The 27204-nt window shown below is 43.2% G+C and overlaps 1 pseudogene; it reads left to right on the forward strand.

Moving 5' to 3' along the window:
* The first annotated feature begins 9746 nt into the window (after positions 1-9746).
* Positions 9747-10642, forward strand: LOC130039361 (glia maturation factor beta-like; annotated as a pseudogene).
* The last annotated feature ends 16562 nt before the right edge of the window (positions 10643-27204 follow it).

Below are 27204 nucleotides of genomic sequence, written 5' to 3' on the forward strand. Positions count from 1 at the left end.
TGGTGGGTGGTGGTCAGGCAGCCTGTGCTAATTAACAGACTTGCCCAGAGGAGCCTGGTGTTAATTCATTTCACAAAAATCCTTTGTGTTGTTTTCAATCCCCACTGGCAGTTCATTTCCACATTCCTGAGGAATTTTGTCCAAGCACAACGTTCTGGTGATCTTTCCAAACTTTATATCAAGTTCTCCATTATCCCACTTATATGGTTTAATAAAAGGGACAGTCTCCATCCTTAGTCAACGTTAGTAAGAAAAACTGAAAATGCAAGTTTGAAAAGTCTTAGCCAAATGTCAGGCAAATTTCAGATGAATTCTAGTTCACAGGTAAAAAGCAAAAACCTCCAAAATGATGAAGAGGACCACTATCTGATGGCCACAAAAAGTCCCAAACTTTCCTGAAACCATTTCTGGCATCAAAAAGTAAACTTATGGATTCCAGGCCTCTCTGAGGGATCTTTGATGTAGGATCACTCCAGAAAGTACATTCCCCCCGGTCCATTTCCTCAAATCCTCAATCAATACTGACTTTTCCCTGCCCCACTGATTTACAATCCTGTCAGCTCCTCCTCCTCTCTTTCCTTTCCTCCTCCCTATTTTTCATATATTCTTTTCTGCTTTCCTTTTGCTTTATCCCTTTCTAGCTTTCTCCCATATTCTCTCTCACTCTGCTTTGGCCCAAGCCCCTTACGCCAGGTTTTTCCTAATCCTCAAATGCACACGGTTGATTACAATATGCTGCTAGAATAAATTGATTTTCTAAGGGCACCTAGTCAGGCAAGACTGTTGGTAGCTTGTGAAGGCCCTGGAGAATTTTTAACAGACTCTTTATTTGGAATTAACCATTACCCCGTTAATGCCATACTTCAGGAGGGAGACTCCCAAAAGTGATTCTGCAGGATTTATACCCCCATTAACTTCATCGATTAGACTCTACGTAAGGAAATAACCATGTGTGTGAGAGAAAATAAATGACTAAATAAAGGTGGCAATGAATGCTTAGAATGGTTCTTTTGTAATCTTATGTTTAGAAGGTCATGTCCTATGAACATATTGAGCTATGGGCTTCTGACATGAGGGATTCCATCTTTATTCCCTCCTAGGCTGTCATCAGGAAGGGATTCCTCACTATTGTTTCAAGGGGCAGGTGTAACCCATTTGCCAGCATAGTCCATAAACAAATTGTTCAGCTCCTGAAATCACCACCACCCTCCCCATCATGATTGTTCCCTATAACTGCCAACCAATTGTTCTTTGTGACCATAAACCAGCGTAACTATTAACTGGCTGAATTTTGCTTCTATAACTGGTCGTGCTGACCACAGTTCCTGCCACCTCTCACCCGTTTTACCCACTGTTTGACTATTCTGTGATTTCTGCCTTTGTAAACTCATCCCTGACTGTGCTGGGAACCCCAAGTTCTTAAGGATGCTGATCTGTTTGCCATCACAACTTCTGTGATAGACTCCAGATCTGGCCTCTCTGAGTGGTACTCATCTGTCTCTCACAAAATGCCCTTAAAACAATATGAGAAAGTCTAGAAGTGGTATCCTGGCCAGCTTGAGGGTGGTGGTGACTGGTTTGGCTCTGCTATTCCTGGACCCGAGCTGAATTCCTCTTTGTCCCACAATAAACCCTGTGACCTTGATCATAGTAATTCAACTCTCGGAGCCCCTGTGTCCTCAATTTAAGCGACTAGTTAAGAGGTTTACTTGCCTCATCTCATGAGGATGACGAAGAACATGTAAAATGCATACACAAATATTCATACCAATATCTTTGCATAAATAGTTCTCATTTTTGTTTCCTTTCATTGACCCCGATGTCTAAGGGTTTCACTTCTATTTATCTTTTTATAACGACAACTAAAGGTTACATCCCAGAATGTAGAAATCTGACTTAAGTGTGGTACTTAAGTTCTAATAATAATGAAAAAGAACTCATCAGTGAGAAACCTTTTGGAAAAGATCACTCAAGAAGAAAATTGTTCTTGACAGTGTTAAGAACATTGCTCCGCTCCGCCAACAGGCAATCATGACGCACAGGGAAAAAATCAGCATTAGCGTCAGATAACATTCTTCCAGATGCCATGAAAATTCTCTCTCATCTTCCCCAAGTACAATACTCTGTTCTTCGCCACCTGTTTCGTTTGAATTCACTGCCAGAGAGAGGAGAGGAATGGTATACATTTCACTGCCTGCAATATCCCAGAAGGCAGAATTTATAATGCAAAATATTTGAGTTTTGTGTATTTCCTGAAGTGAAAAGATCAAAGGGAAGGCAAGACAAACAACATTTTTGTTCTCCTTCTGCCTAATTTTAGAAAAGGAATCTTTGCCTTTCTTCCCATGGCTGTGCAAGCGAGGGAAGTCCAAGCAAGCCACAAATGTGCGGTGATGTTGATTAGCAATGGGGAAGGTTGCTAATGCAGAGTGACATAGAAAATTGAAGTCAAAATACAAACACTGGGGCTAGAGCCATTGCAGGGAGCTTGCTTTTATGCAATTGACCTGGTTTCAATCTCTGCCATCCTATTTGTTCCTCTGAGCACTGCCTGGAGTAATTCTTGAGTGCAGAGCCAGAAGTAAACCCTGAGCATTGCCAGGTGTGGCCCAAAAACCAAAAAACATAAAAGAAATATACAAAAACTACCTTACTATCTGCCAGCTAAAAATGTATAGGGAATGGGCACTGGTGGACAGATGAGTACTCGATCATCGTATAATTGAAACCCAAGCACAAAAATTTGTAAGTCTACAACTGTACCTCAGGGTGTTTCACTAATAAAAATTTTTTAAAAATGTATAGGGGAATAAAACATATTTATCCTGTTCACTTTCATTTAAAACATTAAAAACATTAAGATTCAAAGGTTTTTATTCACTTGTGATACACCATTGTATAATTTAGGATGTATACATGTTTTTCTTTTCTTTTTTTTTTCTTTTTGGGTCACACCCGGCAATGCACAGGGGTTCCTCCTGGCTCTGCACTCAAGAATTACCCCTGGCGGTGCTCAGGGGACCATATGGGATGCTGGGAATCGAACCCGGGTTGGCCGAGTGCAAGGCAAATGCCCTACCCGCTGTGCTATTGCTCCAGCCCCTTTTCTTTTCTTTTTTTGCATCACATTCAGTTACTCCTGGCTCTGCACTCAGAAGTTACTTCTGGTGGTACTTGGAGGACCATGTGGAAAGCCGGAGATAGAACCTGGGTCAACCACATGCAAGGCAACACCCTTCTAGCCACAGTACTATTACTCCAGCCCCCTTATACATTTTCTATACTTTGGAAATTTACCCTATTCTTTTACAAATGTGGGTCCACTTACAACAATTTGATCTTTTGTTTTATTTTTGGTTTGGGTGCCACACCCAGAAGAGCTCAGGGCTTCCTCCCAGCTGTACACTCAGGGATCACTCCTGGCAGTGCTTGGGGGATGATGTGGGATGCCAGGGATTGAGCCATAGTCAGTTGCATTCAAGGCAAGCGCCCTCCCTGTTGAACTATCACTCCAGCCCTGCCATGTTATTCTCTGCAGTTTCAATAACTATGAACTGTCTCTGGGAGTTCCTTCAATGTGAAGTTTATGCCAGCATCACTTCTTTGGTGCATCTCCATCCACAACCACTTTTCTCATGTAGGTTGACAAGTTCCCCTTTGAGAACTTTCTCTATGACTCAAGTGATGGCGGCATCAATATTACTGCAGTCAGCTTTTACTTCTGTGACACCCTTCATGTTTTCCTTTGCTCTGGGCACTGTCATTTGTGCTGGTCAGTTCCTTCTTTCATATCTCCATTGTGTATAATATTACATGAACTAGTCGCTGGGGGACAAAGAGATAACACAACCCTGTGCTCTTCTGTCTCTGTGAGAACTAGACAGATACACAGAGCCACTCATCAATAGATTTTGAAAGAAGTGGTAAGTGGCTAGTTAGCCAAATACCCTATATACCAAATGACCAACTTGCTTAAAGATAATTAACTGAAGGAGAAACTTTTAAAATGATTAAGTTGCAAAATAAGCATCTGATTAAATCTGCTGAAATTATTCTTTGGCTAAAACATTTTAAGGTCTCTTCTTGAATATCATCAATAAAAATAAATGTTTTATTCTTACACTCATATTCTTCTTAACTATACTAAATTAAAATATTGAGTACATGTATTGGGTCATATTCTGAAGAATATATTTAATATATGCTATCAAAGCAAACACTTAATATATTCAGATTACAAAAAAATTAGTTATTAATATATTCAATAAGTAATTTCATTAACATGGTTTTCCATAAATCTAAACATTAATAAGAAATATATGAAGTCAAAAGCACCCTGAGACCCAGAAGTTTGGGCAAATTAATGTGAAAAGGGAAAATACATTACTGACTAGACACAGCAAGAATAGCCTCAAAAGTAGGCTTTGCACTAACAAACCAATCAATCGACCGTTGGGAAATTAGGTCTCAGTAATTAGGCTCTTGGTCAACAGGTTTTCAGCAAATCCTCTCCTGGGGCACCTCTGTCCTCCCTTTTTCCTCCTCTTAGCTGGTTTCAAGGTCCCTGCTATGTGTCCCCTACACACCTCTGTCATGGGTATAACTGATTTCTTAACCTGACTTTAATGCTGGGCTGCCACTTTCCAAGAAGATTTCATCAGCACAGTGCATGCTGGGTCTCCATCAAAAAGAAAACAAAACCAAAAAAGATGCCTTGGACTCTACCTGTCAACTTGGACACTGGCATCTTCAAAATGTAAAAAGAGTGAAAACACAGGTCCACAGCTGACTTTGTAAGAGCAGAAGCCGGTCTCACCTGGCGCCTGCCTTCTGAGTTTCTCCTGGGAGTATCTGCTCAGTGGAACCTCAGATACATCTGGTCCCCCAACTTTAAAGAAGACCATATGTTCAAGTTCTCAGTGTCCCAACCTAAGAGGAGAAGAAGTTGACAGCTGCTTACCTTAAACAGCCACAGCAAAGCAAATTAATCCTGATGCTGTCCTGTGCGTGGGAATACAGGGCTAGTGTGTTAACGTGTCTGACTTCATTGTGCAAGAGATGGGAATGATTCGTGGACACTCGCATTTCTAACATAATTCAATCACAATCACAACCATCCTGTTATTCGTCGATTGCCTCGAGCAGGCCCCAGTAACGTCTCTTTCATCCTAGCCCTGAGATTTTTTTAAAAAGTGCCATATTCAAGGCTCTTTCAGAGTTAGGAGAATGAGACCCTTCATTGTTACTGGTATTTGGCATATTGGGTACGCCACGGGGAATTTGCCAGACTCTGCTATGTGGGCAGGTTACATTCAGTAGCCTGCCAGTTTGTCCAAAGTAGGAATGAGATGATAAAATGTCGCAGCCACATGCTTCCGGGAGGTGGGTTTTATAGTCTCTGGATGTGAGGGCAATCTGGCTGCGACATCTGTCACCCCATTGATCGCCAGGGTTGATTCGGCTGATCTGGCTGGCTAGGTGGGTGTCCCCTTCCTCCCTCACCGCTCCATGTGCGCCCCTCCCGAAGCTACGCTCTCGGTTGAAGAGGACGGCCTTCCCTGAATAGAGACTGACCGGTCTTCGGTCAAGGGTATATGAGTAGCTGCGCCCCGCCCTGCTAGAACCTCCAAACAAGCTCTAATGTAATTACTATCTAGAAATACATTATGAGTGTAGGAAGGTCCAGACTTGGGGAATGGAATAGAGTCAAGAGATCTAGCACATGTAGGTTCTTGCCTTTCTAGCTTATTATTCCTGTGAACTCATCTGCCCACGTTAAGACAGTGACCGGCATCGTCATATCTTCTCTGGTCAGCCCCAGCCTCCTGTCTTCACATTGCTGTGTTCTTTCTGCAAGAAGGAGTGATCATGCAAACCAGTCCTCAGAGAGACTATGGAGAAACGGCATCTGGAGGAAAGGGCAACTATAACAAAGATGGAGTCCATTTGTGCTGAGGTTGCAAACAGCTTCCCATGAGCCACAAATATGTAAACATTGCCAGCCAAAAGATGGAGAGTTGTTCAAGATGGATTATTGCATGGGAAGGAGAAAAATACCACCTTTCCTAGCAGTGTACTCAGAGGGTTATATGTAATCAGAGCAGGATGTACCCCTGGATGAGCTGCAGGCATGGTGGGAGTGAAGCTTAGAGAAAGGAGCTAATTTCTGAGACCCCAACACCAAGTCCTCGCTGCAGCTCCAAGACTAGTGGAACCCAGGCGACCCTCTGAAGCCCAAGACACCCGCTCAGACCTCGAAGGATGTGATCTCTTCAGCAAGATTTTCCTCTGGTGTGGCCACCCTGTGAGTTTTTTAAATTGAGGGTTTTTTTTTTAACTTTTAAAGTTTGTGTTGTGAGTCAGGTTTTACTGATTTTCTTCCCTAAGTTTGCACTTGCTTAGGAACAAAGACTCATTAATGTATCTTAGACAGGGATATATTTCCCAAATCCCCTATTATTAAGGTCAAATGAAATGTCCCTAATATTCTTCCTTCTGCCATCTTCATACAATTGAAAAAGAAAGGAGGTGTGACCGTGCAAATGTATGATCTCACACAATGATTGGAAAACAAACATTCGTTGCAGGCATTTGCACATTAATGCGATGCTTTTGTGGGCATTGAGCTCATACTCGGTATGTATTGACTCATGTAATATTCAACACTCATAAGAAGTTCTGCTCTCACCCCCAGTTTATAGTAATAGGAGCTGAGATGAGGACAAATTTGTGTGCCCAACATCACAGAGGAAGGAGGCAATTCCCTTGAAACCAGACAATTTCCCCCTGACTCTTATCTTCAGATTAACCACTATCCTCCTGTTTCCCCACTCAATCTTTCTCAGCAAACATGTGTGGAGTATCTCACGTGGAGTTAGGAGCCAGTAGGGTCAGGCTAAGACCCTGATGGTACATTTACAAAGTGTGCCCTCCACTCATGGGGTGGGGCATAGACACAGGCTCTGTGGCTCCATGTCTCCACTCTGGACTATTATGTAGCCTGTTACTAAAGATAACTCATTTGTTTTCATTTTTTTGGTTACCAAGTTGCAGTTTTTTCACAGCGATGAGCAATATTTCAAGTTTACTTCTAAAATTTGTTCATTTTTCTTCCCCGTCGGGAAATGCTTCCCTAGGAAGGCTCCAAGTGTTTCAAATGCCTAATTTATACACAGAGCTTAAGAGTGCACATCAGCTGGAGCCTCCTGGTTCTTTTTTGCTTTGCTCCACTTTTCAAACAATGGAAGGGGGCCAAGCAGGCATTTCAAACTAGCTAAGGTCCGGGGAAATGAAAATTAATTCAAATTAGCAAAAATATTTACGAGGATGATTTTTAAATCTCCCAAATGTGGAAATAACAGAGAAAGAGAATGAATTATTATGCCAGAGTGTATCAGCTAATAGTCTTCGGTTGCATGTGGCAAAAATCAACCTGAGCTAGTTTAGGCAGAAGGGGAATTTATTATAGGGATGTGGAGCGTCTCCTGGAACCAAGGGAGAAATTATGTGAAGGAGAGTTAAACCACTGAAAAGCTAAACCATTCCCAAGGCTCTTCTAGAAAGTAGCATGCATTGCATCCATGTTCAAGCAATAATCCCTAAAACCAACCCGCAAAAAGACAAATACTAGATGCTTTCATTCATCTGTGGTATGCAGAGAAACAAAACAAGGGAACAGATATCACGGAATGATGGTGAACCCTCAGCCTTGAAATAAAAACTAAATTGAAATGACCAAGCAGTGTATAATGGGGGGGGGGGGGAGGCAGACAAGAAATGGCATAAGGACAGTGGAAACTTGGAAACTTTGGTGGTAATGGAGGTGCAGCAACTTTGTATATTGATGCCATAAAAGTTAACACTATTGTAACCATGTTACCTCAACTATAATAAAAATAAAAATTTTAAAGCCCTCAAAACTTACTTACTGGTTGCTACACTCTCTTAATTAACCAACTAGCACAATGAATTGTCCGTAGACACAAGGCGTGCTACCTTCCTCAATAAAAACACCTAAGTTTTAAGTAGACCTCCATTAGACTATGGATTCAAAGTCCTGAATAACTCTGCCATCAGACTTTTTGTGAGGTTTTTTATATATTACAATGCCATTTTATCCTGCTCTATTCTGATTTCAAAGACCGGTTTTCTTCCTTAGCTGTTTAGGGTCTTTTCTTCCTACCAATTGGTCATTCTTGGGAATGGCGGGGGGGGGGGGGGAGGGAACTTCCTTAGGTTTTATACTCTTTCTCAACATGCATTAAATAAAACACTTGAGATACTCTGGGGTATGTGGGCGGGAGGGAGGGAAACTGGGGACATTGGTGGAGGGAAGTAAGTTGACACTGCTGAAGGGATGGGTGTTGGAATGCTTATCTAAAACTTAACAGTGAAAACTTTGTAAACCACAATGATTTAAAAAATTAAGATTTGGGGGGGTATGGTGCCGCCAGTAGGTCAATCTGTACCTGTGAGGCGAGTGCATCAGCAGTCTGATGGTGCCTTCAGACTTCCAGATACCCCAAAATTGCTGCTGTGCCTTTGGCCATCCCCCAAAAACTTGGGGCGAAGTTTACCAAGAAAGTAAACGGTCAAAAGTTAGGTATGTGGGAGACACACCCACAAGCCACCTCGGGCTCAGCTATATAAGTGGAGGCATGGCCTCTCTGGTTCCTGATCGAACTGCTTAATGGCCATGATCCCAGAGACTCAGAAACAAATCTCAAAACTCAACGGCTTTTGGCAGAAATGCGTCCAGTTCCTGCAGTAGATTACCAGTGCTGGGCCACCCCAGGTAGGAATAGGTTTCGTGCCTTGGCCTGTTCCCCCTGGTGGCCCAGTGGCCGCCATCCTCCAGAGGCCACTGGACAGTCAGTCAGGTTTGGGCCGCAGTGACGAGACATGCAGGGCCTCACGGATGGGGGTGGAGCCGGCCCTTTCCTCCCCACCCAATGAGACCCCGAGTCACCACCCATGAACGGCCTCTCTGGCTCCTGATCAAGCTGCTTAATGGCCATGATCCCAGAGACTCAGAAACAAATCTCAAAACCTAGCGACTTTTGGCAGAAATGCATCCAGACCCCGCAGTAGGTTACTGTCGCCGGGCCACCCCAGGGGGGAAAGGGTGCGGTCTCTCCTCCTGCTCCCCCTTGGTGGCTTGGTGACCGCCATCCACCAGAGGCCATTGGACAGTCAGGTTTGGGCCCACAGTGACAAGACATGTGGGGCCTCACAGGATGGGGATGGAGCTGGCCCTTCCTCCCCATCCCAACGAGATCCCGAGTGGCCACCTACAAACAGCTTCTCTGGCTCCTGATCAAGCCATTTAATGGCCATGATCCCAGAGACTCTGAAACAACTCTCAAAACCCAGCGGCTTTTGGCAGAAATGCATCTGGTCCCTGCAATAGGTTACCGGCGCTGGGCCACCCCAGGTGGGAATAGGTTTCGTGCCGTGGCCTGTTCTTCCCGGCGACCCAGTGGCCACCATCCTCCAGAGGCCACTGGACAGTCAGGTTTGGGCCTGTAGTGATTTGGGCCCGCAGTGATGAGACACACGGAGCCTCATGGGATGGGGGTGGAGGCGGCCCTTTCTTCCCCACCCCAATGAAACCCAAGTTGTCGCCCACTAACGGCCTCTCTGGCTCCTGATCAAGCTGCTTAATGGCCGTGATCCAAGAGACTCAGAAACAAATCTCAGAACCCAGTGGCTTTTGGCAGAAATGCGTTGGGACCCCGCACGTGAGTCTTTGGTGGTCTGTGATGTTGCTGAAAATTTAGTGGAAAAGCTGAGAAAGTTTCGTTTTTGCAGAGAAATGAACAATGCTGCCATTATAATGAAGATTGATAAGGATAAAAGCCTGGTGGTACTGGATGAAGAGCTTGAGGGCATTTCACCAGATGAATTTAAAGATGAACTACCTGAATGACAACCTCGCTTCATTGTGTATAGTTATAAATATCAACATGATGATGGAAGAGTTTCATATCCTCTGTGCTTTATTTTCTCTAGTCCTGTAGGATGTAAGCCTGAACAACAGATGATGTATGCTGGGAGTAAGAATAAGAATATTCCAAACAGCTGAGCTAACCAAGGTATTTGAAATAAGAAACACTGAAGACCTAACCGAAGAATGGTTACGTGCAAAACTTGCATTTTTCCACTAATGTGAACTTCTGTGTTTCTAAATTATTTATGTATTAACCTGACCAAACTGGAACCAGACATAAATACTTATTTATGCCTAAAAATGCACTGCTACTTACAGTTTGTTTCCTGCAGTAAAGAAAAAATTCTTCATTTGTTCAAAGTTTGAACAAAGGGGAAATCATCTTCATAGTAATGAAACTTTGTAAAGTGTCTCCTTATATTTGTAATTGTTAGGTGGACTACTTCTCTCCAGGGACTTTTTGCACTCTTGTGACTAATTTCTATAACTTCTGGTTCAGAGTTTGTTACTATTTGCAGACACCATTGGAAAGTGGGTATAGATTGTGATGGATAACACTTGCCTCCTTTTGACAAATACTTGATATTAATTTATATAAAATTAGCATATTATCATTTGTCAAATACTTAATATTAATTAGGGACAAAATACTTCCATGAGTGTCCCAGTTTTGAGCCATGAATGAAAACTGAGTAATCTACATTACAAGTACCTTTTTTATCAATTATACACCTCTTTTGATTTCCTGTATCTTTTTAATCAAGTCCAGACTTTTTTTTTCTTAAATTACTCATTGTTAAGGCATGGGAATTATATTACATAATAAAGTTTTAACATAATTAAAGTTTTAATTAATATTTTTAAACTTGGAGAGTTGTTCAAATACACATGTTTCTGGCTCAAAAACTTGGGGGCTGGAGCAATAGCACAGAGGGGGTAGGGCATTTGCCCTGCACGTGGCCAACCCAGGTTTGATTTCCAGCCTCCCATATGGTCCCCTAAGCACTGCCAGGAGTAATTCCTGAGTGTATGAGCCAGGAATAACCCCTGTGCATTTCCGGGTGTGACTGAAAAAAATCATAGTTGTGGTGGTGGGTGCGGTGTTTAAAATGATGTAGACATAAAAAATATGATCAATGGCACTGTAAATCTTGTACCTCAGTAAAAATGGTTTAAAAGATAAAAGATGGAAATTTTTACAATTTGAAAATAAATTAAATTTCCAACAAAAAAGTCTGAGATGAGCCTCAAGAACTTATATTTCTAGCAAATTCCTAGGTGGAGTTGGTGCTGTGGTCAGGAGTTATACTTTCAGAACCACTTGCCTAAGATCTTCTCTAAACAGTTTGTGGAAATATCAAGAATTTGAAGATGGCTAGCTGTACCATCAGGAATAGCATTCACATCATAGTTTTACCCAGAAAGTTATTTTGTGTATATCGACAAACTGATTCTAAAATTTATGTGAGGAGGCAAAATTCCCAGAATGAACTGTCCTCCCGTTGTTCATCAATTTGCTCGAGCGGGCCCAGTAACGTCTCCATTGTGAGACTTCTTGTTACTGTGTTTGGCATATTGAATACTCTCGGTAGCTTGCCAGGCTCTCCGAGAGTGGCGGAGGAATCGAACCCAACTCGGCCAGGCTGGCTGCACACAAGAATGAACTGCACAGTGTTAAAAGTGAAGAAGGAAGTTGGAAGACCAATGCTACCCGATTATAAGGCTTACTACAACAACAGCCATCAAGGCAGAGTGGTCTCAGTGAGAAAATAGACAAGAAGATGGAACAGATGAGAAAACCCAGAAATGTGCCCACAGAAAAAAATGAAACCAATCTCTGACAAAAGAGCAAAGGTAGTTAGTCTTAAACAAATGCTGCTGGAGCAACTAAACTTCCACATAGAAAACTTGGATCTGGATATGAGTCTAGACACAGCTTACAACCCTTCACAGAAATTAACTCCAAGTAGACCACAGACTTGAATGCAGGACACAAAGCTATAAAACTCTGAGAAGAAAATGTAGGAGAAAATCTAGATGATCTTGAGTATAGTAATGACTTTTAAAATACAAAATCAAAGGCATAATCCATAAAGAAATGATTTGATAAGCTGGACTTTGTTTTAAAAAGTTTTTTTAATCTGCTCTACTCAAGAAAATGTCAAGAAAATTTGAGGACAAGATACAAACTTGGAGAAAGTGTCTGCAAACAGAGACTTACCTCTGATGAACAAGCTTTGTCTGGGATACACAACTGTTTATTAGAACTCAACAATAAGAAAACAAACAATCCATTTTTTAATGTACAAAAAGACATTTGCAGACATTTTACCAAAGAAAGATAACCAAACGACAAATAATCCTATGGAAAGATGTTCTGCATCATATATCATCAGATAAATGCAAATTTAAACTAGGTAAACCCATAAGGATGGTCAAAATCCAGAACGATGATGACACCAAATCATGGCAAGAAAGCGAAGCAACAGGCACTCTCGTTCCTTGCTGGTGGTAATGCAAAATCAAGCAGCCACCTTGGAAGATATTTTGGTGGCTTCTTATACAACCACAGAATTCAGCAGTTGAATTTCAAGTTTTTGACCTCTTTGGGGAAATACTAAGAAGGAGTATCTACTGAGCAGATAAATATATTCAGACAATGGAACATTTACTAAGTCCTAAGAAGAACTGAGCTTTCAAGCCATGAAATCCCTTGGAGGAACCTGAAATGCACTGTGGGAAGTGAAGGAAGCCTATCTGAAAAAGTCCTGCATGCTGTATGGTTGCAGGGGTTGGTGAGAAGCGGATGAATAGATGGAACAGAAAGGATTTTTAGGATAGCCAAAAAATTTGTATGATTCTGCAACTGCACAAACCCATAAAATAATGTATATAACAAGCATAAACCCTTAAGGTAGGGGGGTTTTGGTGATAATGATGTGTGTCAATATGTTCATCAACTGTCACAAATGTGCCCAGTGATGGAGATGGGAGGTAGGGGTGTATGGGAAATCTCTGTACCTTCTTCTCAATTTTGCTGCAAACTTGAACCTACTCTAAGGTAATCTTGAAAAAGCTAAATGACATATATATATATATATATATATACATACATATATACACACATATCGATAGCACAGCGGTAGGGCGTTTGCCTTGCATGCAGCCAACATGGCCAACCCGAGTTCGATTCCTCTGCCCCTCTTGGAGAGCCCGGCAAGCTCCCCATGACGTATTCGATATGCCAAACACAGTGACAACAAAGTCTCCAATGGAGACGTTACTAGGCCCGCTCGAGCAAATCGATGATCAACGGGAGGGCCTTTACTTTTACTTTATATATTATGTTGTTTCTTTGATGGGGGGCACACCTGATGGTACTCAGGGCTTACTCCTGACTCTATCCTAAGGGATTACTCCTGGTGGGACTTGGGCATATGGTATACCAACCATACCAGGGATTGAAGCAGGATTGAAGCCTTACCCACTACACTATCTCACCTGTCCCATATATATCTGTCTAAGGTGTCAGGAACTGTAACAGTTGTCATCACAGTGGTGTACTTCATTTCAAAATTGCTTTTGAATTTAATATCTTTAACAGGTTTAGGACTGGCAGCATAAATTTTCAACTACTTGAAAAGGTGATAAAATGCAGAAAACTAATCATTGTAAACACTTTTAGGAATACCATTCAGTGGCAATTATTGCGATCCCATTGTCATGCGACCCTCACCACTATGCATTTCAAGAGCCCCCTTCAATTTGAAACACTGAAGCTCTCTCCCCATTAAGCAGCCCATTCCCTCCTCCCCCAGTCCCTGCAAACCACCATTCTACTTTCTGTATGAAGGAATTTGCTAAAATGTCGTAAAGTATGTAAAGTATGTAAAGATAAATGCAAACCAATTGAGATTTTAAACAAATAAATATGTCCTTATAAACCACTTGTCAGGGATGGAGAAATAGATGGATAAGTATGGGTTTTAGCAAAGCTGGTAACACGTGCCGGCACCAATTCCCTGATGTTGTTGCTAAGTAATCTGCTTCTCACACTCCCCCTACTTCACATGGGGCCATCTCTGATTCTAAACTTGTGACACTCATCTTCTGAGATTTAAAAACTCAACTGATCTTTTAAGGTATCAATATGGGGGCCAGAGCGATAGCACAGCAGGCAGGGCATTTGCCTTGCACATGACCAACCCGGGTTTGGGCTCCAGTATCCCATATGGTCCCCCGAGCACTGCCAGGAGTGATTCCTGAGTGCAGAGCCAGGACTAACCCCTGAGCATCGCCGATGTGACCCAAAAAGCAAAAAAAAAAAAATTAAATAAAAATAAAAAGGTAGCAATATTAAAACACTATAAAGCCTATTTGTCTTCTTCTTCCTTTTTTTGTTGAAGTAACATTGGCTTGTAGCCTTACATAGGTTGCAGGCATAGCGTTATCATTTGACGTTGATATAGACTACATTATGGTCACCAGCAAAAGTCTAGTTCCTGTCCTTCACTGTACATCCATTTCACCCGAGGCATTCCTCTCCCTCCCCATTCCCTTTTGGTAACCACTACATCACTGTTTCTGAGAGTTTGCTTGATTTGTGGTTTGTTCGCTTATTGTACACATATGAAAGAAATCACACAGTGTTTGTCTTTTCCTTTCTGACTCATGTCCCTAAGTGAAATGCCCTCTAGGTCCATTTCACATTGTTGCAAAAGGCAATACTGCATCTTTTTTTTTTTTTTGTGCATGGAGTAGTATTCCTTGAGTCTAGAGTCCATATCTTTAGTGACTTGTTCATGGATGGGCCCTGAGGATATTTCCAAATAGCTATAGAATTCCTCTATTCCACTCCCTGGGGGGGATTTACCCCAAGACTGCCAAAACACTCATTCAAAGGCCACTTTTGTGCAATAGTCATCACTTTTGAAGCACAGACATCATGGAGAAGTCTGGACAGAGGCAGGCCATCAGCTTCAGCTGGGCCAGCCAACCCAGGTCTGACCTGGGTAAGGACACTGGTCAGCTTTTCAAGGTGGCCGCGTGGACCGAGAGCTACACTGATCGGGACGCCTGAGGAAGAGTTCAAAGCAAACAGCTAGCACATTCCAGTGTGCCAAAGCCCTGGACCAAAGGTAGACTTCTCAGTCAATGAATTATCCCTGAGTAGCACGCGATGAGATCTGGCAAAGACTGTTGCCTGCACCCTGCCCTGACCCCGGCCTGCATTTCATTCCTGACAAAATGAATGGGCCCTTTAGAGTGACCTCTGTTAAGACTCAGCCACTCTGCCTGTTTCTCTTTCAGTAGGAACCTTGAGAATCCCAGATAACCCATGGCCTTTTGACAAAAGCCCAATATCAAGTTGCCTTTGACGTTTATGATGTAGCTTTTAGTTGGCACTAACAAAAAAGTTTCACGTCATTTAGCATTTCAAAAGAATTCTTCTTTCTAAATTGCTCCCAAATTGTTTTTTTAAGTGGTCTTTTGTTCTTTATTCTACTGATAAATTTTATCATACACTGATTTTCATGTTTTGGATCAGTCTTACATCCTGGGATATATCCTACTTGCTCAAGGTGCATATTTTCTTTTCTGTTTTTTAAAATTTTATTGAATCACCATGAGATAGTTACAAGCTTTCATGTTTGGGTTACAATCACACCAAATTGTTTTTAATCTTGCACTTTTCTTTCCCTGCTAACAGGGAGGATGGATGCTCCAGGTATTCCAAGTGGGATGTGATGGGTAACGCAAATGCCAACATGAATGCTCAGTGTGGGGCCTTGGTTGTAAGCTGGCAGGAAGGGGAAGAGAGGCGATAGCTGCCGAGTCCTGGCCATGTGCAAGAGACCCAGCCTGAGCTCATCTCTTATAACCACTGCTACTCTGCAGGCACTGGCAGCTTGCTCAAGATGCATAGTTGATAAGAACAAATCTGAATGCAAACCCTGCTCTAGTGCTCCTTGATGCTCTCTGGAGTAGTTATTGAGCACCTTGGGTAGGTCCAGGTATAAAGGTTTCCACCATTTCTCTTCCTGGAAGGGCTAATTTGTGCAAAATGCTCAGGCATGCAAATCATTAATAATCCTCAAGTTTCTGAGAATATTGTTATCTTAACGTCAACTATAGAAGCTAAATAGAGAGATCACCTTTATAGATAAAGATGAACAATTTAGCTAAGGTTCACAGTAAAAGATGAAGCTACATTGTGAACTTAGCTTGGTCTGGTCCCAAAAGCAGTATGTTTCAATGAATCTCTCTTAGCCTCAGTTTTTCTTACAGTTCTTAAGAGCTCTATTCACAAGACTGAAAAGCTGAAGATGATCCGAATGCCCATCAAGTGCTGAATTTGTAAATAAAACATAGTGTATCCAAACAATGGAACATCATAAAAAGGAATTAAGTTCTGACATGTGCTACAACATAGAGGAACCTTGGAAACATCTGCTCAGTGAAAGAAACCAGACACAAAGAGCGCAGAGTGTGTGATTTCATTTTTAGAAATGTCTAGAATCATAGACACAGAAACTAGATTAGTAGTTGCCAGGGATGGGAGGAGGCAGGCAATGGGAAATGATTGCTAATGGGTACAGAGTTTCTTTTGGAAGATGATGGAATTACTGGAATTAGATCCTGGTGGTGGTTTGACAACCTTTGTGGATATATGAAAAATATATGAATTACTGAATGGTACACTTTTAAATGCTACATTTTATAGATTGGGGTTTATCTTCTCAAAAATAAATACAGACACAGAGACATGAGAATAAAGCAAGCATTAATGCTGAGGATGTTTGTGTGGATTCAATAAAGCAAGCGCAGGGAAAGTCTTGTCCAGCCTCTGCGCAAATGCTCTCACCAAATGGTGCCTTTAGAGCAGTGCAAGGGCAAGAATGGATGCGGTGGGTGGCTGCAGCCCTGCAGGAAGTGGCCTCCGCTCTGCCCTAGTTTCCTCCGCTATAAAAGCCCTTTATTTGTCCATCGGACTGTCTACACTATGGCAGGGTGGCCACTTTATTACCCTGATCACCCTATTGCTTCCTCCTCAGACTAATGAGCAAAGCAGGAGCCTCATAGCAGGCTGCCAAGCCATGGAGGAAGCTCACGGGAAGGAGACCACGTGCAACCACCAGGATGAAGGAAGGAGCTTGCTTTCACAGAGGCCTTTGGCATTCGATGGGAGTGTGTGAACTCTGGCAGAAGTAGGAGGAAGTCAGCTGTGATGGGCTCAACCGGTTCCCATGATGCTGGAATTTCATCTGAAATGTCATCAGACTTTCCAGGAAGATGTCAGACTAAGGAAGCTCTGTGATCCGATGTCCAGCAACCACAGACAAGAATAAGCAACAGGACCTTGAGCGAAAAAGAGGGGGAGGGATTCAAGGGAGAACAGGCAGGGAGCAAGGGTGTGCAAGGTTGAGTAGAGTCTTGGTAATTTTGAGCTGAGTATGCCTCTGGAGATGGAGCTTTCTGGAAGGGTTGGGTAGCTGAACTTGAAGCACCATAGAGAACATACCATGACAATCAGATCCAAGAAATGTGAGCCTAGTTGAGCTCTCCAAAGAGATAGGACAGAACATGACACCAAAGGGACCCTACAGAATTCTAGCAAATACTGACAGTTAAGGATGGTGAGAAGAGGATCTCTGTCTAGAGCATGTGTGAAAATGCCATCATTCCTTTCTGTCATTCAAACCTTGCCTTTCCCCTTCACTGCCAGAGATTTTTTTTGCTATCTCATGCGCCTTCTTTCCCCATCTGCATTTTATTCCAAGAGGCCCAAGAGCAGTGCCAATTTGTGCCAATCACCAATCCCATTTCAACACAAATAGTGCCGTGAGTAGAGGGGGTCGGGTGGGACAGGCACACAGAAATAATCTAGCTACAGAGTGCTCAGAACCTAGTCCACCATGGCGGCCATTGATTTTTTTCAGTCTTACTTTTTCATTTGGAAATTCCCATCAACTTCAAACTCCCAGCCCTGAGTTGCAAAACCAAGATAAGCAAGCAGGTGGGGAGATGGTGGGGCGACTGATGAAGCAGATTAGAGGTGATCTAAAAACAGTGGCCAAGGCTTCGAGGGTCTTCAGTGGCGGTGAGGGGTCATAACTATATGAGACCAGAAACATTCACACTGTTGTAAACATGTGACCTTAATGACAACCACATTATGAAAATAAAATTCCAAAAAAAAGTTTTTAACAAAAAAAAAAAGAGAAATGTCCATCATCATGACAGAAGCAGAGCAAATTAGACTATAAAGTAAATGTGTAATCTGGAGCCAAAGTGATATAAAAAAGTGATAATTCTGCATTCCAAATGGTCCCTTGAGCACTTCCAGGAGTGACTCCTGAATGCAGAGCCAGGAGTAAGTCCTGACTACTGCTGAGTGTGGCACAAAATCTGTGTCTGTGTGCGTGCGCGCGCACATGCACGCACACACTTTGCCTAGTCAGTGGCACCAAATTCTCTTGGCTTTTGAGGAGGGGTTGGCTTATCTTTGGAAATTATTCCTCTTACATGACTGAAACTTTAAATATATTGAACATCTTCCACAAGTCCCTGACCACCATCATTTCAGTCTCTACTTCTACTATCTACTTCTATCAGTTGATGATTTTAGATACCTTACAAAACTGGAATCACAAGCATTTGTCCTCCAGTGACTAACCTAATTCATTTCATGCCCTCTGGATTTTTCTCTGTTATCAGATGCAATAAGATTTCTATCTTCTTAAGGCGAAATAATATTTCATAGTACATCAATTCTACATTGGATATCCATTCCTCTACTTATGAACATTTAGGTTACCATCTCTTGAGCATTGTTATGTTTCTATATTCTAAACATATTATAAATATGTTTTCTATTTCTGCAGCATATTGTGAATAATGCTTCAATAGACAGGGGAATGTAGATATCACTTTGAAATAGTGATTCGTTTCCTCTGGATAGATACCCAGAAGAGGGATTACTGGGCCCTATGGCAGTTAGATTTTTAATTTCGTGAGGAATGTCCATATTGTCTTTTCATAGCAGATGCATCATTTACATTCCGACCAATAAGAACTGGTATGGGATAGCACAAGATTTCAATTTCTCCACATCAATGCCAAAGGGGTACAAACTCTGCTTTCGGTTATTGCTATTGTTTGAGAACAGCTACCCTAAAAGGTGTGAGGCTTAGTCTACTGTGGATTTGATTTATATTTCCCTCATGATTAGCTATGGAAAACACTTTCATATTGGCCATTTATCTGTTGCCTTTGGAGAAATGTCCAGTCCAGTCCTCTGTCTATTTCTCAACTGAGTTATAAGGAGTTTGGATAGTTTTATTTTTATTTTGCTATTGTCAGTTTATCTTGTATATTTTGGATATCACTCCCTTGTTATACATATAAAATTTAGTTTTGATTGTTTTTCTCCCTTTCCATAGGTTACCTTTGGAAAGGAAATCATTGATGGTCTCCTTTACTATAATTTGATGTGTTCTCGCTTTGTTGTTTCTTCTCCTTTTTGTTGTTCTTGTATATGTCCAAGAAATCATTGCCAAGACTAATGTCAAAAAGCTTTTCCTGGGGGCCAAAGTGATAGGTACAACGGGAAGGTCACTTGCCTTAAAATTGGCTGACTCGGGTTCAATCCCTCACATCCCATATGATCCCCTGAGCACCAACAAGAGGAATTCCTGAGCACAGAGCCAAGAGTAATCCCTGAGTATTGCCAGCAATGGTCCCAAAACAAACCAAAAAAGCAAAACAAAAGAAGCTTTTCTCCTGCTTTCTTCTAGAAGTTTCAATAGTGCCAGGATTTTGTTTATTTTTGTTTTCTTATCAGCTCATGGAAATTATGATAGTCTCATTAGTATCAAGGCAAAATGTTTTCATTGGGGGCATGCAAGAACTGTTGAGTAGGGTTAAGAAAATGAAACAGTTACCTCCCTCCCCCTTCTCACCAGTTCAACCTACTCTTTATTTTACTCCTTACTTTTATTGAGCCAATAATTCCGTAGCAGCCGAAATCAAGAAGAGTTGAAAATTATTTAGCCAAGGTTTGAACTATCCTTCCAAGAAATCCCTTGCTTTTTTCCCCTGCAACGTGTATTTTCAAAAGGAAAACCTCATTTAAAAGATCGCTTGTCTCAACATATTCAAATTGAACAGATGTAAAGGAATGCATTAAATCAGTTGTTAGAGGATATGCCCATTTAAGCCACATTCAAGACGTGATTGAACACTTGCATGCTGGATCGTAAACGTGAACCCTCCTTAAATAAGACTGATTATCATCTCCAATGGCCTGTCAGTTTCATCAGAACCAAATATAGCCCCAGATTCTTTCTTTTCTGCTGCAGAATTCTGAACTGGGAAACACGCAGCCATCTGGTTCCCCTTTGGAATTGCTGTGTATTAAATACACAATCATCATATGTGATAAAAGAAAGCGCAGGAGACATATGGTGCAGGGGTTCGAAAGTATTTGAATGATTGCACCAAGGGCCACTATTAGCTCATTTTCTACATGGCAAGAATCAAGAACGTTGTTTTTTTTTTTTTCTTTGCAAAGTCATTCGCAGCAGTATATTTGTTTGCCCACTGTGATTGCGTTCTTAATCCATTCGTTTGATGTTAGATCTGAAAGTGACAGTGCAGAGAACCGACCATAAATCAGCAGGTTACAACAGCGTCTCTCTGGCATTCTCCTCCGCTCGGGATGTCACGCCAGGCAGCCCATATTGAGGCAGTTCTATAAATTGGGTTATCTTTAGAGGGGGAGAAGGATGGAAAAAGAGCACAGCAAGCTTAAAGAAGCTCTAAATTCTTGATAAGGATCAAGCTGCCTTGGCTTACATGATTTACACTCGCCACAGTTCTGTCTACACTCAGAGACAAGTTGGCTCCAGGTTTTTTCAGGATATATGTTTTTAGTTCAGTGGCATGCAATAAGTCTGGTAGGGATGATTTACCTTGACTAGAGAATCAAATGATGTATTTCCCCCATCCCGAATATCTTACTTTCCAAAGCCAAAGCCTCACTTCTTCTCTCAGCCCAAGATTCCTAAATATTATCTGATTATTTTTTTTATTTTGCAATTACTTATGCAGTGATTAATACATGCCAGGCATTTTTCCAAAGACTTATACACATATTAACCCTTGTAATATCAATATTTTAATATGCAACACAACTCTATGCCGTAGGCATGATTTTTATTATTCTCCTTTGCAGATGAGAAAACCAAAGTGCAGAGGTCACTTACCCAAGGACAGAGAACGAGCAGGTGACTGATCTGGCACCCAAAACTACTTTTTGCATCACTTTTGGGGAAAAGGAAGACCCAACTTGGTTATCTGGGTAAAGGGGAGTCTCACACTGCCTGGGGAACTGGCTGGAACCCTGAGATTGAAAGGCTCCAGTCAGCACTGGGACCAGTGTTCTCGCGACCTTTCTGCTACTATCTCTGTCCACACACACCTTCCTGCCTCCCTGTTTGTCTGTGATCCATGCCAACAGTCTGCTTATGCTTTCTTCTGCTCCCTAATCTTTCTCAAAAAGCCACTCCATTTCCACTTTGTTCTACACTGCTCTCTGTATCTCTTATGTCTCTGTCTCTATCCCAGACTCTTTCACTCTCATTATAACAATTTGTATTTCTGTTTGTCTGTCTTTTGTCCATCAATCACTCTCTCTCACACTGTAATTTGGATTCTGAATTAACTAGAGCATGGCTGGTGGCTCTGTCAAGCCACATCTAGTTTGAGACAACCCAATGACTTTCCCGAGTCAAGACCACTCCGGCCGCTGGACTCATTAGCTGAGTAACATCCAACAACAGGTAGTGCGATTTGCAATCACAAGGAATGAGTTGGCTTCTCCTCTGCATGGGTTTGGGCTGGTCTATAATTCTCAGTGGCCAATAGTTTGTGGTTGAAGAAACATTCTGGGACTTTTGATGACAGCATCCACCTCCTTCCTCCTTCTAGCTAGAAACCAGCCACAGGTCCAAAGTCTCACCCTCTTGAGTGGAAAGAAGCCCACACCTTGGCACATCATGAAGCAAGGAAGACCAAATTAGCTACATGGAGAGAGAGAAAGAGAGAGATCAACTGACTAATAGAGTACACTGAATGTCCAGAACTATGTGCAAAGCTTTCTTAGATATTCTGGCCCAGTCCAGCTGCCAGGCGGTCCACCACACGAATGATCACGGCTTACAGGGATTTGGTCACAGGAATTTGGTAGAAGAATCATCCACCAAAGCCCTTCCCTGATTCCTGGTCCACCACATTGCAACAAGAAAGAAATTGTTATTTCAAAGCTCCAGGTTTGGGGATACTTTGTTATATGGTAAGAGATCAGTGACAAGATCTTAATTGCCCACAATAAATAACAGTTTTTACAAGGTGATGAAGGGTAAGAGCTAGATAATAGGAGATGACTTTGAAATTAATATAAATGGGGTTGGAAAATAGTACAAAGGTTAAGGTGCTTGCTGTGCACGTGACCCACACCGGTTCAATCCCCAACACCACATATGGTCCCTCCAGCACTGCCAGGAGTTACTCTTGAGCACAGAACCAGGACTCCTAGGCCCCAACACAACACAGAAGGGGTCATAAACGAAGCCCCAAACTGGCCATAGCCACAGCTACAGCAGGACCTCCCCTTTCCCCTTTCCTGCTTCTGCTATCTGATCTTACCCTACTTCTTAGCTACTTCATCCTGTCCCATTCCTCCTAAGTCTTGGTATAACTTCCATAAAATCAGTTATCTGCCTGACTTCCGCACCCTTGCTCTTTTTTTAGAAGGGGGAAGCACACCCAGAGTGCTCAGGGATTACTCCTGGCTCTAAACTCAAGGTGGGCCATATGGGTTGCCGGGGATTGAACCCAGGTCAGCCACTCCTGACCTTCTCTCCCAGGCTCCCTCCCTTGACTGCCACAATGTCAGTCCCCCCAAACTCCACAGCTTAACCCCTCAGCCACTGAGGCTAGCCAGATTGGACACACAGGCCCAGCTAAGTCACCTATGTGCCACAGCATTTCACTAGGACCCAAACTAAGACCCACTCATGTGTTCTCTGAAGGCCCCAACAGGAAATTCCTTTTGCAAGCATTTGCTAGCCCAGCTGTGTATGGAGCTTCATGCCCAAGATGCAGAGAGATGAAAACCAGGAGATTAAAATCAAGGAGCTTAGTGAAGGACACTGAGAAACACATCAACCGGCAGGTCTAAAAACCCAGGACTGCTCAGACAACACCAGTGTGGAAATTCAGAGAAATCCAAGTCCATGGAAGACTGAGGGAGAGCATGGAGTTGAATTTGAATTTCTCTAGTGAGAAAGGGGTTTTCAGAACTCCAAGTACTCGTCTTAAGAAGGAACGAAACTATTTTAATTATTTAAAATTACTCAGGGTGAAAAACAGATTCAGGTTTAGATTAATTTAATTACACAGATGAAATCCCTCCAAGTAATTAAGCGTTCTCAAAATTAGTTGCGTGAGCAACTCCAGAAAGCGTCATGTGAGCGAACCAAGAACAGCTTGAGGGTCCTGAGCAGATCCTCTGAGTGTGGCTCTCGGGACAAGAAAGTGACATGGCAAGAGTTCTTCAGCGGGGGTGTCCTTAAGGCCACCCCATTGTGTCCCACCCCAGTTGGCTTCTGTTCCCAAGCAAGCTGCTACTGTGTCACCTCGACATCACACTGTCTCAATTGAGTTTGTTTGGGGGGGGGGGTTCCTCGGCAGAACCCAGCACTTGCTGAGCCCCCTGCGCTGGGAGCAGCCCAAAATGGGAGGATCATGTGATGAGAACAAGCCTGCACTGAGGAGAAAGGGGCATCAGTGGAGAAATGCCTCCACCTGTCAGGTTTCAGTGTGGCCAACCGAGCATGTTCTACATGAGTCACTCCAAGGCTCTGCTAACAGTGAGCCAGGGCTGGCTCCGGTTGTAACCCGCTCATTAAGTCACCCTTTAATCATCGTCGGTCCACCCCCTTCTGCCCTCCCACCTCCCTCACTCAGTCTCTCTCTCTGACTTCCTACTATCATCTGTCAAATCAAAAGCTCTCAGCTAGTACTTATCACAGGCTCCCGGCTCAGAGGCCAAGATTCTGAGAAGGCTGGAAATGAGGGGAAGAACAGACAGGTGCTGAAGGAGGGTTAATACATTTCAGTGAGCATGATGGAAGTCAGAAAGGCGTTTGCGGGGTGGCCAAGAAAGGACAGTAGCTTGGGCAACTTGCACGCGGCCAACCCAGGCACCATACATGGTCCCCCAAGACTCACCAGGAGTGATTCCTGAGTGCAGAGCCAGGAGTAAGCCCTCAGCACCACTAGGTGTGCTCCCCCAAAAATAACCACAAGAAAGAGGACCTTTGCCAACACCAAGCGCTTAGCACCCAGGTGGGCTCTTGACCAATGTTGCCCAAAGAAGAGCCTGAACTGAGCAAGATTTGCCTGAAAACTGTATACCTCTACCCCGCATGATGCATTCTTTTTTCTTAATTTTTTAAAAATTTTTGTTTTTTTGGGGCACACCTGGTGATGCTCAGAGGTCACTCCTGGCTCTGCACTCAGGAATCATTCCTGGCGGTGCTCAGGGAACCATATGGGATGCAGGAAGTTGAACCCAGGTCGGCCACGGGCAAGGCAAACGTCCTTACCCTCTGTGCTATTGCTCCAGCCCCCACATGATGCATTCTTGAGGAAGTCTCTTATTCGTGAGAGAGAAATAGAGACTGGAAATAGCTCATCAAAAACTGTGCCAAGGGCTGGAGAAATAGCACAGCGGGTAGGGCGTTGGCCTTGCATGCAGCCAACCCGGGTTCGATTCCCAGCATCCCATATGGTCCCCTGAGCACCGCCAGGAGTAACTCCTGAGTGCAGAGCCAGGAGTAACCCCTGTGCATCGCCAGGTGTGACCCAAAAAGCAAAAAAAAAAAAAAACTGTGCCAAGATATTCTTGCCACTGGGCCATCCTGCAGAGAAAACTGGTAAGTGTGGCCATATCTGACCACAGCAAAGAGCAGCCAACATGAGTAACTAAGGCATACAAGATGATAACAGGAATGCAGGGATAAGCTCAAGGGACCCGGGTGCAATTCCCAGCACTAAATGGTCTCCTGAGCATCAATGGCTATATCCCTAGTGGCCCCTAGCACCACGGAGGAAGCCTCAAAACAGACAATAACAACGATTAGAAATAAGGGATGAGCTAAAACCCCAGGAAGGGAGATTAGATGCAGCTGAAACCACAGGTAAATCATGGGGAGGAAATGGATCCTTCTGTGAGACAGAGAGTGGGCAGGTAAATGTAGAGAAGAATTCGGACACAGGCAAGCACGGTAGCATGGTCCTCCCATTGTTTATTGATTTCCTTGAGCGGGCCCAGTTACATCTCCATCGTGAGACTTGTTATTACTGTGTTTGGCATATCGAATACGTCACGGGTAGCTTGCCAGGCTTTGCCGTGCGGGCGAGATACTCTCGGTAACTTTTCGGGCTCTCTGAGAGGGGCAGAGGAATCAAAACCAGCTTGGCCAGGCCGGCTGTGCAAAAGGCAAACGCCCTACTGCTGTGCTATCACTCCAGCCCAACACAGGCAAGAGAAAGCCAGAATTGATATTTTTCTAAAGTAGATGACATGGGGCTGGAGTGATAGCACAGTGGGTATGGTGTTTGCCTTGCACACAGCCAACCCGGGTTCGATTCCCAGCATCCCGTATGGTCCCCTGAGCACCGCCAGGAGTAATTCCTGATTCCTGAGTGCAGAGCCGGGATAACCCTTGTGCATCGTCAGGTGTGACCCAAAAAGCAAAAAAAAAAAAAAGAGTAGATGACATTTTAGAAATGGAACCACTACAGCCCCCCCCCCCCCGCCCCCATAAAAACCTCTCCTTGAGGAAAATTGGGGAGACTTAGACTTAGACTAGTGAAATTGCATTGCATTGTCAAACCCGTTGGGAGTAACAGTTGAATGGGAGCACTATATACCGCACATTTGCGGGGAATGTTCACTGAAGGTCAATTACCATCTCAGTTCTTCAAGGGAAGCTAATTCATAAAATAACAGTCAATGAATTCCTATTTCAAACCACACTCACTTGGCATTCAAGGGAAAGCTAAGGTCGGCTGTGTCCGGCTCTTTGCCTACTCAAGCCCAGACCCAAACTTCCGTGCTCTACTCTGACATTTTCAGACTCCTTTTCCCAGGTGCCCTTGCTCCTGGGCTTGGAGTTCCTTTCAACACCTGGGAGACCAGGCTGGAGCAAGAAGGTGGGAGCCTGGCAAGTCATAGGATTTCTCTTCCTTCCTCTTCTCCGGGTACTGTGTCTGCAGTGGTGGCACCTCCAAATGGCTCTGTTTCCACCATGGCTGAACCAGGGACGCCCTGTTGAGACTTCCAGTCCCCACCAGACTTTCCCAGTGCCCAAACTCTGGCTGCCTCTTCCCTTTGGCTTTAAATCTTAAGCCCCAGCTGCAGATGCCCAGGGCCTTCACTTAGGCACTTTTGTCCTGTCCATCACCTTGGGGTCACGACTGAACGCTCCTGGGGCAAGCAATCACTTTAGCTGACTAGACCCTGGCTAGGAAAAATGTTGATGGATTGGAACCCGCAGTTCCTTCAAAGCAGGAGTTAGACTGTTTTTGTCTGGAAAGAGCAAGAGCGTGCAGATTTTCCCCCCTTGGAAGACCTTGAGGTCATCATCCTCGAGGTGGAAGCAGCCTGAGGCCATCAGGGAAATGAGGGACAAAACCAAATCCAATTAAATTCCAATCCACAAGGGGTGACAACAGCCAGGAACTGATCCTCTGTACTAGATGTTTCCTGGAGGAGGGCAGAAAACCTAGGAAGGAGGAATCTCAGGAAGAAGGTCATGACTGCTGAGTGGAAAGACCTGTTCGATCTAGCGCAGGGAAAATGCCAGAAAGAAAGGACCAGAGAGGCCATTTGACTCAGCCTAGCAGTAATGGGAGGCATTGATTACTGTGGCTGTTTGGGTATAAGAAATTTATTAGACAATTGTGTGCACTATTGTATTAGTTCAAAATTCTCCATAATCAAAAGTGGAACAGGAGGAGGAGGAAGAGAAGATTTCTACTATATCATGTCAGCTTTCTGAAAGATGATTTCTGGGCCTTAATATAATTCATGACTTTGTATTTGGCAAAATTCACATAAAAAGAACATTATGTCTGGAATCATGGCCAGTATTTTATCTCAGAAATAGCATATGCGCTTTTTA

The sequence above is a fragment of the Sorex fumeus genome, unplaced genomic scaffold (genome assembly GCF_029834395.1).
Source record: "Sorex fumeus unplaced genomic scaffold, SorFum_2.1 ptg000086l, whole genome shotgun sequence".
Taxonomy (NCBI): Eukaryota; Metazoa; Chordata; class Mammalia; order Eulipotyphla; family Soricidae; genus Sorex; species Sorex fumeus.